The sequence below is a fragment of the Mytilus californianus genome, unplaced genomic scaffold, assembly GCF_021869535.1.
Source record: "Mytilus californianus isolate M0D057914Y unplaced genomic scaffold, xbMytCali1.0.p SCAF_2, whole genome shotgun sequence".
Classification (NCBI taxonomy): domain Eukaryota; kingdom Metazoa; phylum Mollusca; class Bivalvia; order Mytilida; family Mytilidae; genus Mytilus; species Mytilus californianus.
The window spans coordinates 31,164,479-31,178,168 of NW_026262668.1; the positions used below are offsets into that span (position 1 = coordinate 31,164,479).

Sequence of the window (13,690 nt, forward strand, 5' to 3'; positions counted from 1 at the left end):
TGAGACAACTCTCCATTCAAGTTACAATTTATAAAAGTAAACCATTATATGTCTGAAAGTTTAACTTTAGTGTCTGTATATATATACCTAGCAAACATAAAAACATCTTTAAAATGTTTTTAAAATGTTGTGTCTAATGTCATGAAAATATCACAAAAAACGTGAGAAAAATATTAAATGTATGGTAGAATATATATCGCTAAAACGTTTTCTAATATATTTTCTAAAAATATTTGCATAATATAATTAAAATGTTGTAAAGAAATATCATGATAATGTGAAAAACAATGGCGTATAAAACATTTTGATAATCTTTTAAACAATATTTTCTAGAAATATTTTCTGAACGTTGAAAAACATCATGAACATCAAATAATGTTATAAAAATGTTTTTTGGATGTTTTCTTGCAAATGAGACTGTGCCTAAAAAATGTTTTCAAAATGTTTTAAGAAGATGTTTTTGGTTGATATCTAGATCATATCAATATAAAAATTTCTGTACTTTTGATTGAGTTTCCTGCTTTTTTAAATAACAAATCATTAGTTAAATTAATTTATACACAGTGATTAATTCTTTATACAAACAAGAATAAATCAGTTGTTTTGCTAAGCATATGAAATTCACAATTCAAAGTCTCTAAAAACAAGAAGTATCTACAAATGTTGACGCATCCAAAAATGGCAGACACAACTCATCATGGTCAAGCCGCTTACCAAATATGAAGTCATTCTGTTCATCAGCGTTACTAATTAAAGTAATGAAAAATTTGAGAACATTCAACATTTTGAAATACAATGTATAAGCAAACAGGAAACAGGTGCCAGATACAAAAATGTTTACACATCACATTTCATCACTATCAAGCAGCTCATTAAATATGAACTCATCTTTATCAGCAGTTTTGGGAAAAACAGTGATGAAAATATTTGTTGGACAAAATCCGACAAATATAGGTGGACAGACGACAGACAGTGCAAGAAAGCCCACATTCCAACCACAATGGTATAATGTTTAGTTTTTCACTCTCAACTTTTATTACCTATCTTATACACATCATGCATATGTCAACCTGAACATGCATGACATATATGCCATTGGACATTATGCAAACATTATACACATTTTTAAGTTCAAGTTACACTGACTAAAACTTGTGTCCTAAATTCAGATTTTTCAATACAACTTCTCTTTCTAAACTAAAACGCTACACTTCTAATAGGGTTACATCTTAAGTCAATAATCATTGATAATTGGCTGAAGAGATGAGAACAAAACACCATTTTACATCAACTATTTGATTTATTTAAGAATACATTGAAAAAGTCAATCAATTGTCTTATTCAAAATCACTTGGAATGTCTTGTAGTGTCTTGTATCTTTTTCTTGCTGTGCCATGCTTCTGAAAAACAAATTAATCTTACATTCATATATAAACTTCTTGCACATTCCTTTATTATAGAACGATTCACGTTGCCTGAAGGATATACATCCCCTCCCCTTTAAAGTTTTGAAACAAATAACGATGATAGTCTGTCGGAAGGGGACAATAAATGGCTGACCGTGTTAAGAGAGAGCAATATGCCACGCTGAACTTCATTTAGTTATTAAAAAAAAAAACACATAAAATACTTTAGACTAGATATGTGTCCAGTCAAGAGTCTTATTTCATTATACTCGTAGATTGTTGTCTATCATATTTTTTTTCTTTTATTGTTTTGTATAAATCAGGCTGTTGTTTTTCTTGTTTTTTTTAGTTTTCATTAAATGCATTGTATCATGTAGGGGCCTTTAAAAGCCCTGCTACATAATGTCATTAAACATCTTATTGTCCTTTTTAAGTGTTAAACTCTGTAGAGTGACATAGTTTATAACTTGTCATTTGTATCTAAGGGCATATGATACAGTCCTAGTAGTATACTATAGGCACATAATAACTTATCGAAGTGTTACGCATTGTTTTCGCAATGATGATAATAATATAACTTAACTTCCGAGAAACACACAGATGTCATTAAATGAGTTGTTTATATGTATTTGAAATACTTCAAAGGAAAGCAAATATGTTGTTTATGTAAGCACACTGTTGAACTAAAAGATTGATTCAAATAAACAACTTGTTTCTATTTTGTCACAAAAAAAATAATTTATTCAAATTTCCAGATATCTTTTCTGTATTGTATGCCCTCAATCTTGAATGTAATGCATTGTTTATGCTAAATATTTGAATTAAATTTGGAATAACAGTAATTCTGTATAAAAATCTTACTTCAAAAAAAAATTCTCCTGAAAGGTTGTAGACATTCCAAAGAACCTGCATATTGAAGTTGTCTTTTGTGGCTTTTCTTTTAGCCCCTGTTGAAAAAATAAAAGATACATTGTATGTACATTGTGTGTATGAAGCAATAAATATAATTTTAAGCAACAGTTTATATTATCTTGCTTGTACTGAAGTCTTACATAGTCTTTGTAATGTTCATAAAGCTGTTAAGGGAAATTTAATTTACTGTTTTGTAAATACATACTCATACACTGATTTTACTAGAAAAAAAATATCCATATTCAAATGGTGCTTATATTAGTGTTATTGTAACTTGTTTGTGTGCCTCGGAGACAAGGTAATGAGTCATGCTTATTGCAATAGTTGTTGGTTTAAGTCTGTCAAATTTCTTTTTCATAATGTGTATTTACTGTAGGCAGTTAGTTGTTTTGTTTCAATCGTGTTGAGACAAATTTAACATTTGTTTGTCAAGGCTTCAAAGTGGACTATATGTTATTGGTTTTCTCAGTTTTGAAAGCCGTACAGCGACCTATAATTTCTTTTATCCAAGTCATTTAAATTTTGGTGGATAGCTGTCTCATACACCTTATTTCGAAATCTGTCCCGCTTGAACTTTTTACGTCAGCATACGTCATACAATAATACACCTTATCGCTATTCCCGCTTGACCCGAGAATCTATCCTGCTTGAACTTTTGACGTCAAACAACAATCACTTTTCCATTGTGGCATCAGATATTTTTTATGATGACATCAAAATTTTAAGGGAACTTGTGACAGTTGTGTGATGTCCAGTAATGGCGGACAAATAGCAATAAGGTGTATTACTTTCAATTGTGGTGTCAAATATTTTCTAATATGACGTCAACATTTTACAGGAACTTTTGTAATGTCCATGGCCAGTAATGGCGGACAAATAGCGATAAGGTGTATTGGCAATCAAACACATAAGCCACATATCCTTATAATTTTTTTATATCAATGAACAAATTCATAATTGGTGTACGTAGATGCTTGAACAGTGGTGGATTTAGGGGCCCCGACCCCCTTATGGAGCTACTTATAAGATAAATGCATAGACTATTTACAAGTATCACTCCAAACGTTTGCTTGCCTTGGGCAGGGCCCCCTTTTTTCAAAACCTTGATCCGCACCTCCAGAAACAGATGTAATTTGGTTCCGATTATGATTGAACACACACAATGAATGCACAAGTTTCATCTTAACAGATTATAGTAATCATTCTTACCAAGTGAGTATATATCGCGTAACAAACAATTTTCTTGGCTCTCTTTGTTGATATCCTGTCTTCGTTTCGAAATTCAAATTTCAAAATCATTTCCGGTGATAAAACAAAAGTCGATTCCGGAAAAGGTCGGTTTTCCGTAAGGCATATAAACGATACGAAAATTGAACTTAGTACAGTTACAGTTTTCATTTCTTAATTTCTAAAATATACACGAACGAAATGAATAAACATTAAAGAAAGGTGATTGTTTATTAATACATTATTGCTTAATTTAATGTTGACTCTTTTGAATATTAATATAAGAAGGAATAAAATTTGACTTCAAGGATCTTCAAGATATCAATTAAGGATTTCAACCATAGTATCTTGCTTGTCATGATATTGATGAAATGTAGTACTATATCTTATCCTGAAAAGAACGAGCTAATTCCACAAATCGTTGTTTGTGGGGTTTTGAATCAAGTTTAAATAAAATGTTATTTTTATATCCGTAAAATGTTGAATAAAATATCAGTAAGACTATTAAGTAATGTGTATGTCAGAATATTTTATAGAAAACATTTAGCTGATATTTTTATTTTATTTAGATTCAAATTGAGATAGCTTTGCTTATAATCTCTAATTGCGAGATATAAGCTGTAGTGAATTTCTTTGGTGTAATATAGTTAATAATCAATCTCCTTTTTTAGAAGTTTTTTTTACCGATTGCGAAAAAAATCTTCTCAGAGATGATACCTATAAGTGTGTCTATTTGGTATCTTTTAATTATACATTGATCTCGTTTTTAGAAGTTTTTTTCTATTTCGAAAAAAATCCTCTCAGAGATGATGTCTATAAGCAATAATCTTATTTCTTTGAAATTTGCTACATCGGTCTCGTTTTTTAGAAGTTTTTTTCTATTTCGAAAAAAATCCTCTCAGAGATGATGTCTATATGCAATAATCTTGTTTCTTTGAAATTTGCTAAGCACTTACGAGTACGCTAACATTGCGCGGGATAAGAACGTGTATATACGTGTTGGCTTGTGATTGGTTCGTGAAATATATTCATAAATTGTTGTAGAGCAAAGGAGAAAGTTGATTGGTTAATGAAAAAGCATCATATGTTGAACAGAACTACGTCACACAGCGTATGACCTAACCTCTCAAATACTGAAATATTTCGTCATGTAATGTAATTTCCAAATATCTTAAATTATATCTAATAAAGATGCAAGCATAGTAGTATTTTATATAATTTAATGCAATAATATGAATTAGTAACAGTAATATTACATGTGAATATAAATATATCAGCTCTTAAAGAATCTCACATCTGCGTACTAGTTGGTAAAAATTAACAAATTGTCCGAGACGGACATAATCTTGAAACTTTATAGTCTTTATAAAAATAAAATAGAATGTAATACTAGTATCATTACCTGCTGAGTTAAACTAATTATGAATTCCAGATATTTTAGTACCAGCTGTGTCCATAAATTAATCCAGTTTTCATAAATATTATATATAATTATGTCGTAATGTTCCCTGAATTTTAATTTTGAGCACTTTGAGCACTGAGTATTGTTGTGTAAGTGTAATAATATGCAGTGTAGTTAATATTCGAAGTGGCGACGTCTTCCTCTGAACGATCCTCTGTTGTTTCTGCTGTTTCTATTGTCTCTCATACTGTTTTTTAACTCATCCATTTCCCTTCTGAGTTTTGCAAGTTCTGTTTCTTCTTCCCTCTGGGATTTCCTTTTTATCTGACCAACTTCATTTTTTAACTTCTGTACATCTCCTCCTCTCTCGTTTTTGATTTCCTCTTTACTAATTGGTTTTAGCGCTGCCTCTCTATATTTTTCTGCCCACTTTTCTTTGACTTCTTGCACTTGATTATTCAGTTTAGTAATATTTTTTCCGTTTTTGATTTTTGTACAGGCTTCCCTCCATATCTGTTCGCTATTAGTTTGCATTTTTTCCGAATGCTCCGTGGCTGCTTGTAACATTGTTTCCCGGAAACTTGTTCTAATGTTTTTATTGAGATCCTGAATTTTGCCTCAAAAGAAAAGTTCAGTGTCACTAGATCCTAGCTGTGGATTAAATGATGCCTTTTGTATCCTGGCATAGTCTGGTAATTCATCTCCTTTAAAACGTCTAAGGTCCCTTGTCAAGGTGGCGGTGTTGTGTCTCCTCGATAGCATTCCGTTAATGTTTCTAATACAGTTATTTATTTCTTGACTGTCATTGTCGTTCTCAAATTCTTCATCAAGATTCCCAAGATTGAAGTTGATTAGTATTATCTGGGGTAGAGTTATTCTTTGTCCCGATGGTATCTCGTCATTCATGTTCCCTAATTCCAGGTCGGACTCTGTGTTTGACATGTTGTTCTGGTTACTAGGTTTTTTCTTTAGAGTCAGTTTGCTTCTATCCATGTGAATTCAGTAGAGTATTCTGTCAGATATAGTCACTGTCTAGGCGTATTTGTATTGCATCAAAGGTTTCCGCTGCATTGTTTTAGCACAAAGGACATTTCCTAAATGGTTTTACAGATTCCCATCAATGTTGTACCCATCAATAAATCTACATTTGATACGTTTTTGCGGTAGGTATATAGAACTTTGCAAGTGTGCTTTTATGGCTCAAATTATAAATTGACCATTTAATAATGTGATTTTAATTCCATAATTACTTGTATTCTTTCCGTCTCCGAGGTCTGCATTAAATATGCGAATCGACGTTATATTTAAAAAAAAACCAAACCATATTTTTTATAGATTGCTTTTTAAATAGAATTATTTTAACTTCAATTTTCATCTGTAATGTAGTATTTAGGATATTATTTCAGTTCATATCACATCCCATTGTTCAATAATGCTGATTATCAGTATAATAGAGACAATGCATTAATAAGTCTACTAGGAGATTACCAAGATTCACAAAATCAAGGCAATACGGAGGTTGGACAACGTGTGAAGCAGAGACTTCGAACATACAATTTATAAATAGCCGTGTCCATTACCAATCCCAGCAAAACATTTGTCAATAGGTGAAATATATCGATTTCTGTATAGACTTTTCTAAAGTTATGCTGCGTATACTATACATTTATTTTGTGGTTATTTCTATCGTAGCCTGATTTGACCTTTTATAAATAGCCGTGTCCATTACCAATCCCAGCAACACATATTAACACCTTTGTCAATAGGTGAATTATATATCGATATCTGTACAGACTTTTCTAAAGAAGTTATGCTGCATATATATTTATTTTGTGGTTATTTCTATCGTAGCCTGATTTGACCTTTCTTATGTAAAATAATTACTGTTAGAAAGGTGTGTGTCTGTGAGAAGATTATCTGGTTTTACTCATTTGCATATAGGCAATGGTTATTCATCTGTAATGATGTGTGGTAATTAAGTAGAAGTCTTCGATTTTCAATGATTTAAAAATGATTAAGCTGCACCTGGTGTTTCGGATATCATTTAGGTCATTTTTGACCAAGGCCGTAAATCTTCATCAGGTACCCTAGCCTTGTATAATTATAATTACTATGTAATTACAATTCGATTAGTTCTTGCTGTGGTAACATATCAAATGTAGTAGTATTTTTAGGGCACGACACCTGGTGAATCTGCAATATCATTATTATTTTTGTGTCCTTTCTTATCTAATTACTATTTAATTGTTTACAGTGATTATAATTTTGCCGAGGTCAAGTACTCCTTCACGTTCTTATGTTTACCATAAGCAATCATAGGTGGTCTGGGAAATAAATTCTTAGCAATTATATCATTTTCAATTAAATGCCAATGTTTTCTTATTCGTCTTCCCAATTGTTTAAAGAGTGGATTGAATTTAGTTGCTAGTACTAGTGGTGGACAGTTTTGTTTATTTCTTTTTTTATAACATAATGTATTCTGTCTGTTTTTTCTCAGTGTTTTATCTATCAACGGATTAATTTCAGTTTCCAAGTATCCTCTTAGTGTAAGTTTTTGTTTGAATACTTCTATCTGTGTGTCGAGGTCATCTCTGTTACAACACGATCTAATGAACCTTGTAATTTCACCAATTATAAATCCTTTGAATACAGATGCTGGGTGAGCAGACGATTTTTCTAAGTATTGGTAATTATCTGTAGGTTTGCGATATAATTTGACATCTAATATCTTTTCTGTTTCAAATCGGGTTCCTTTAAATATTGTTACATCCAAAAACTGTATTTGATTATTAGAGATTTCATGAGTAAATTTTAATAGTGGGTGAATACTATTTGCAATTTGGTAAAATTCCTTAAGAGATTGTTCGCTTCCTTTAAATAATAAGAATCCGTCATCTCTGTAGACAGAAAGAAGAGAAATGTCCGACGAGTATGGAAAGCGTTTCAATATTTCAGAAACGATTTCGTATATTCTTATATCTGTTAAACTAGGCGACATTGGGGATACCATTGGAACCCCAATTTTCTGTTTGAAAATTTGCCCGTTGAATTCAAATTCATTATTTGCAAGGGCAATTTTAAGTAATTCCAGTAAAGCCTTTTTGGGTGGCACTGGGATGTCAAATTTACACTGCATTATTAGTGGCCATGCTCTGTCAATTGCATTAATAATTTCAGTATGATGTAGATTGGTGTACATACTTGAAATGTCAAATGAGCTCATTAATATGTCCGCAGGTGCTCTTATTTTTTCCAATTTGTTTATGAAGGAAGTTGTATCTTGTGTGTATGTCCAAAATTTATTGACAACTGGTTTAATAAAATAATCGATCTATTGTGCAATTTTTTCCAATGGGCTATTACATAAGGATACGATCGGTCTTCCTGGAACGTTTACATTCTGTAAATGATTGATATCAGTTTTAATCTTTTGTTTATCCGATTGATTAATTTTATGAAGTTTTGGTAGGAAGTATAGTCTCCCTAATCTATTTCCCTGGTCATTTATTAAAAACTTAAATGTAACTTCATCAATGTAGGATTCATTGTGTAGACGATGAATAATAGTGTTGATACTTTCTAGTATTTCCGTTGTATGAGATTCGTTAATTCTTTCATAGTGTACATTGTCATTTAATTGGTCTTTTGCCATTTTTATATATAGCTCTTTATCAAGAACAACTGTTGAGGAGTTTTTATCTGCCTTTTTGATAATGATACGATCATTTGAACGTAGTGATTGTAATGCTTTTCTTTCATTTTTAGGCAGGTTGTCCTTAAATGATTTAATTTGTATTTTTTCCAATTCAATTCTTGTCGAAAATAAGTAATTTTTAATTGCATTATTAGCCCAGTTTGGCTTATAACCACTTTTGGAAAGAAATGGATGACGATTGTATTGGTGAGATCCATCATCAAAATGATATTTGCATCTCATTTTACGGGCTAGTTCATTGAAGTCATTTATGAGAGTTTTCTTAGCGTTTCGAAGATTTGGACTAGGAATGAATTTAAGTCCTTTCGCTAGAACTAGAATTTCAGCATTACATAACTTTTCTTTTGTGAATATATCAACATATTTTGCAGCTCTCTGTACTTTTTCCGTGTGTTTATATTGTCGTCTCTTATGTTGTCGGTTTATATTGTATATTTTCCTTTTTTCTTTATTTTTAGTAATTTTGCGTTTCTTATCACTAGCTTTGAACGATCTATTCTTTCTATTAGACATGATTGGATGATTAGTCTTCCTTGTGTGCTTCTTCTTATATATATAATAATTTACGTCTTTGAGTTTGAATTGATATGCTTAGTTCAGATTCAAATTGAGATAGCTTTGCTTATAATCTCTAATTGCGAGATATAAGCTGAAGTGAATTTCTTTGGTGTAATATAGTTAATAATCAATCTACTTTTTTAGAAGTTTTTTTTAGGCTATTTATAAATTGTATGTTCGAAGTCTCTGCTTCACACGTTGTCCAACCTCCGTATTGCCTTGATTTTGTGAATCTTGGTAATCTCCTAGTAGACTTATTAATGCATTGTCTCTATTATACTGATAATCAGCATTATTGAACAATGGGATGTGATATGAACTGAAATAATATCCTAAATACTACATTACAGATGAAAATTGAAGTTAAAATAATTCTATTTAAAAAGCAATCTATAAAAAATATGGTTTGGTTTTTTTTTAAATATAACGTCGATTCGCATATTTAATGCAGACCTCGGAGACGGAAAGAATACAAGTAATTATGGAATTAAAATCACATTATTAAATGGTCAATTTATAATTTGAGCCATAAAAGCACACTTTCAAAGTTCGGTATACCTACCGCAAAAACGTATCAAATGTAGATTTATTGATGGGTACAACATTGATGGGAATCTGTAAAACCATTTAGGAAATGTCCTTTGTGCTAAAACAATGCAGCGGAAACCTTTGATGCAATACAAATACGCCTAGACAGTGACTATATCTGACAGAATACTCTACTGAATTCACATGGATAAAAGCAAACTGACTCTAAAGAAAAAACCTAGTAACCAGAACAACATGTCAAACACAGAGTCCGACCTGGAATTAGGGAACATGAATGACGAGATACCATCGGGACAAAGAATAACTCTACCCCAGTTAATACCAATCAACTTCAATCTTGGGAATCTTGATGAAGAATTTGAGAACGACAATGACAGTCAAGAAATAAATAACTGTATTAGAAACATTAACGAAATGCTATCGAGGAAACACTACACCGCCACCTTGACAAGGGACCTTAGACGTTTTAAAGGAGATGAATTACCAGACTATGCCAGGATACAAAAGGCATCATTTAATCCACAGCTAGGATCTAGTGACACTGAACTTTTCTTTCGAGGCAAAATTCAGGATTTCAATAAAAACATTAGAACAAGTTTCCGGGAAACAATGTTACAAGCAGCCACGGAGCATTCGGAAAAAATGCAAACTAATAGCGAACAGATATGGAGGGATGCCTGTACAAAAATCAAAAACGGAAAAAATATTACTAAACTGAATAATCAAGTGCAAGAAGTCAAAGAAAAGTGGGCAGAAAAATATAGAGAGGCAGCGCTAAAACCGATTAGTAAAGAGGAAATCAAAAACGAGAGAGGAGGAGATGTACAGAAGTTAAAAAATGAAGTTGGTCAGATAAAAAGGAAATCCCAGAGGGAAGAAGAAACAGAACTTGCAAAACTCAGAAGGGAAATGGATGAGTTAAAAAACAGTATGAGAGACAATAGAAACAGCAGAAACAACAGAGGATCGTTCAGAGGAAGACGTCGCCACTTCGAATATTAACTACACTGCATATTATTACACTTACACAACAATACTCAGTGCTCAAAGTGCTCAAAATTAAAATTCAGGGAACATTACGACATAATTATATATAATATTTATGATAGCGATATATTTATAAAAACTGGATTAATTTATGGACACAGCTGGTACTAAAATATCTGGAATTCATAATTAGTTTAACTCAGCAGGTAATGATACTAGTATTACATTCTATTTTATTTTTATCAAGACTATAAAGTTTCAAGATTATGTCCGTCTCGGACAATTTGTTAATTTTTACCAACTAGTACGCAGATGTGAGATTCTTTAAGAGCTGATATATTTATATTCACATGTAATATTACTGTTACTTATTCATATTATTGCATTAAATTATATAAAATACTACTATGCTTGCATCTTTATTAGATATAATTTAAGATATTTGGAAATTACATTACATGACGAATAATTTCAGTATTTGAGAGGTTAGGTCATACGCTGTGTGACGTAGTTCTGTTCAACATATGATGCTTTTTCATTAACCAATCAACTTTCTCCTTTGCTCTACAACAATTCATGAATATATTTCACGAACCAATCACAAGCCAACACGTATATACACGTTCTTATCCCGCGCAATGTTAGCGTACTCTTAAGTGCTTAGCAAATTTCAAAGAAACAAGATTATTGCATATAGACATCATCTCTGAGAGGATTTTTTTCGAAATAGAAAAAAACTTCTAAAAAACGAGACCGATGTAGCAAATTTCAAAGAAATAAGATTATTGCTTATAGACATCATCTCTGAGAGGATTTTTTTCGAAATAGAAAAAAACTTCTAAAAACGAGATCAATGTATAATTAAAAGATACCAAATAGACACATTTATAGGTATCATCTCTGAGAAGATTTTTTTCGCAATCGGTAAAAAAAACTTCTAAAAAAGGAGATTGATTATTAACTATATTACACCAAAGAAATTCACTACAGCTTATATCTCGCAATTAGAGATTATAAGCAAAGCTATCTCAATTTGAATCTGAACTAAGCATATCAATTCAAACTCAAAGACGTAAATTATTATATATATAAGAAGAAGCACACAAAGAAGACTAATCATCCAATCATGTCTACTAGAAAGAATAGATCGTTCAAAGCTAGGGATAAGAAACGCAAAATTGCTAAAAATAAAGAAAAAAGGAAAATATACAATATAAACCGACAACATAAGAGACGACAATATAAACACACGGAAAAAGTACAGAGAGCTGCAAAATATGTTGATATATTCACAAAAGAAAAGTTATGTAATGCTGAAATTCTAGTTCTAGCGAAAGGACTTAAATTCATTCCTAGTCCAAATCTTCGAAACGCTAAGAAAACTCTCATAAATGACTTCAATGAACTAGCCCGTAAAATGAGATGCAAATATCATTTTGATGATGGATCTCACCAACACAATCGTCATCCATTTCTTTCCAAAAGTGGTTATAAGCCAAACTGGGCTAATAATGCAATTGAAAATTACTTATTTTCGACAAGAATTGAATTGGAAAAAATACAAATTAAATCATTTAAGGACAACCTGCCTAAAAATGAAAGAAAAGCATTACAATCACTACGTTCAAATGATCGTATCATTATCAAAAAGGCAGATAAAAACTCCTCAACAGTTGTTCTTGATAAAGAGCTATATATAAAAATGGCAAAAGACCAATTAAATGACAATGTACACTATGAAAGAATTAACGAATCTCATACAACGGAAATACTAGAAAGTATCAACACTATTATTCATCGTCTACACAATGAATCCTACATTGATGAAGTTACATTTAAGTTTTTAATAAATGACCAGGGAAATAGATTAGGGAGACTATACTTCCTACCAAACCTTCATAAAATTAATCAATCGGATAAACAAAAGATTAAAACTGATATCAATCATTTACAGAATGTAAACGTCCCAGGAAGACCGATCGTATCCTTATGTAATAGCAACATTGGAAAAAATTGCACAATATATCGATTATTTTATTAAACCAGAGGTCAATAAATTTTGGACATACACACAAGATACAACTTCCTTCATAAACAAATTGGAAAAAATAAGTGCACCTGCGGACATATTAATGAGCTCATTTGACATTTCAAGTATGTACACCAATCTACATCATACTGAAATTATTAATGCAATTGACAGAGCATGGCCACTAATAATACAGTGTAAATTTGACATCCCAGTGCCACCCAAAAAGGCTTTACTGGAATTACTTAAAATTGCCCTTGCAAATAATGAATTTGAATTCAACGGGCAAATTTTCAAACAGGAAATTGGGGTTCCAATGGGATCCCCAATGTCGCCTAGTTTAACAGATATAAGAATATACGAAATCGTTTCTGAAATATTGAAACGCTTTCCATACTCGTCGGACATTTCTCTTCTTTCTGTCTACAGAGATGACGGATTCTTATTATTTAAAGGAAGCGAACAATCTCTTAAGGAATTTTACCAAATTGCAAATAGTATTCACCCACTATTAAAATTTACTCATGAAATCTCTAATAATCAAATACAGTTTTTGGATGTAACAATATTTAAAGGAACCCGATTTGAAACAGAAAAGATATTAGATGTCAAATTATATCGCAAACCTACAGATAATTACCAATACTTAGAAAAATCGTCTGCTCACCCAGCATCTGTATTCAAAGGATTTATAATTGGTGAAATTACAAGGTTCATTAGATCGTGTTGTAACAGAGATGACCTCGACACACAGATAGAAGTATTCAAACAAAAACTTACACTAAGAGGATACTTGGAAACTGAAATTAATCCGTTGATAGATAAAACACTGAGAAAAAACAGACAGAATACATTATGTTATAAAAAAAGAAATAAACAAAACTGTCCACCACAAGTACTAGCAA

The 13,690-nt window shown here is 31.4% G+C and overlaps 1 long non-coding RNA gene across 1 annotated transcript; it reads right to left on the reverse strand.

The window, feature by feature from the left end:
* Positions 1-1,280: 1,280 nt before the first annotated feature.
* LOC127729691 (uncharacterized) lies at positions 1,281-3,784 on the reverse strand. Its single transcript, XR_007994765.1, has 3 exons — positions 3,528-3,784; positions 2,268-2,353; positions 1,281-1,400 (listed from the first exon to the last, which is right to left on the reverse strand). It is a non-coding gene; the product is annotated as an uncharacterized LOC127729691 (long non-coding RNA).
* Between the last annotated feature and the right edge of the window lie 9,906 nt (positions 3,785-13,690).